Source organism: Sciurus carolinensis, chromosome 5, assembly GCF_902686445.1.
Source record: "Sciurus carolinensis chromosome 5, mSciCar1.2, whole genome shotgun sequence".
NCBI classification, from domain to species: Eukaryota; Metazoa; Chordata; class Mammalia; order Rodentia; family Sciuridae; genus Sciurus; species Sciurus carolinensis.
Genome location: NC_062217.1, coordinates 115,127,564 through 115,129,270, shown reverse-complemented (window position 1 = coordinate 115,129,270; position 1,707 = coordinate 115,127,564). Strand labels below are relative to the sequence as shown.

General features: G+C 40.8%; 1 pseudogene; it reads right to left on the bottom strand.

Annotated features, from left to right (window-relative positions):
* Positions 1 to 263: 263 nt before the first annotated feature.
* Positions 264 to 816, bottom strand: LOC124985058 (protein S100-A10-like; annotated as a pseudogene).
* Positions 817 to 1,707: the final 891 nt, after the last annotated feature.

Sequence of the window (1,707 nt, the reverse complement as noted above, 5' to 3'; positions counted from 1 at the left end):
CTGCTCCTATGAAGAGGTGCATTGGGAGTACTGACCATGAGGTGTTTCGTGATGACCAAATGAACACTTAAAACAATACCCAGCAAACAGTAAGAGCTCAGTAAATAATAGTGCTAAAATGGCCCTTGATGATGGTTTGTTGAACTGGACTGATATAATTCCCAGCTTATATTTTATCTGAAGAAATTTCATTTTTTTTTCAGAACTAGAAAAAAAAAGTATTTATTGAGGGCAAAAGGATGCAAACAATGCAAAAATCAAAAGCTTTAACTTTCTCTGCTAGTTGAATGGGAGTTGGATGTTATTTGCACATTTTCTAAGGGTCCTGATCTCTCATGAAATCTTTACACAAGGGGAAGCTGTGGGGCAGATTCCTTAAGCAACCCTTTGGGAGAACTCTATCAGGATGGGAGTAATTGCTGGATTTTTTACTTCTTTCCCTTCTGCTTCATGTGTACTACAAAATAGTCATTGCATGCAATGGTGAGGCCTGCGATTAGCGAAAAGAAGCTCTGGAAGCCCACTTTGCCATCTCTGCACTGGTCCAGGTCCTTCATTATTTTGTCCACAGTCAGAGGGTCTTTTGATTTTCCAAAAATCCAGGGAACTCCTTTTCCATGAGTGCTCTCAGGTCGTCCTTGGTTAAATAGCCTTTATCTCCGGCAAATTTGTGAAATGTAAACATCTTGGTTTTCGTGGCATGTTCCATTTGAGATGGCATTTTGATGAAGTCTGTTGAAACCTTGCAAGGGAAGCGCGGCACAGATGTTCGGCTAGCTGGGACGGGTGGCTAGCAGAAATTTCATTTCTTTAAGGGGAGAGATTTGTGAACCTTACAGAAAAGGGAGGAGAGAGGTGCTGGAAGTGTGCCCGTTTGCTCCTTTAGAGGGGTCTTTGCTGCTCTTTTCCTTTTCCAGGTAGCAGCAAGTTGGGACTGTTCAGGCACATCAGACAGATTTGGAGTAGATGTGTTAAGAGATGAACCCAAAGTTCAGAAGCGTTGCTGCTGTTTAAATGGACTCCATAAGCATTTCTTCCAAACAGCTTAAAGAAAGTGTTAAATCCATTCGCTGGAGACATATGTATGTGACTGAAAGCCTGTTTGTATCTGGGAGAAATTCTGAATGTGATCCAGTTCCTGTGCATTTTACCTATTTTATCTCAAGTTGGCCGCCTCTGCGATAGGGTTGTAATAAATATTGTTGTAGAACAGGAGGCTCATTAAATCGGTCTCATTATGACTGTTCAGGTTCCGGGGCTCGCCTGAAAAGGATTTTCCTATATCTGTGCCTGATATATATTCCTAATCAAGCAGGCCAATTCTCTTTTGTCAAGGACTGTCTCCCAAATGGAGATGGTATTTATTCTGACTTGTACTATTAGTGTGAAAAATGTTGCCTCTGCTGACAGACATATAGGTCTCTGTCACACTGGTGCTCTCTCTACAAGACACACAGAACAGAGGAATTTATAAGATGTTTCAGTGGCTTGAATGTCCATTGGGTTTGTTCTTAAGTCTTTGGCTTAGGGAGAAATTTTGAAAGGAAAAGAAACATTACAATTAGAAATTTATGGAATCTTTGTTTTTGGGAGAGGCTTTAACAGTCATTTATTCTTCTACCCAACATAGGATTTCCTTCTTAGCAATCATAATTGTGATTCTCGGTGTTTGCTTGATTGCTTCCTTCAACAGAGAGCTCACTACCA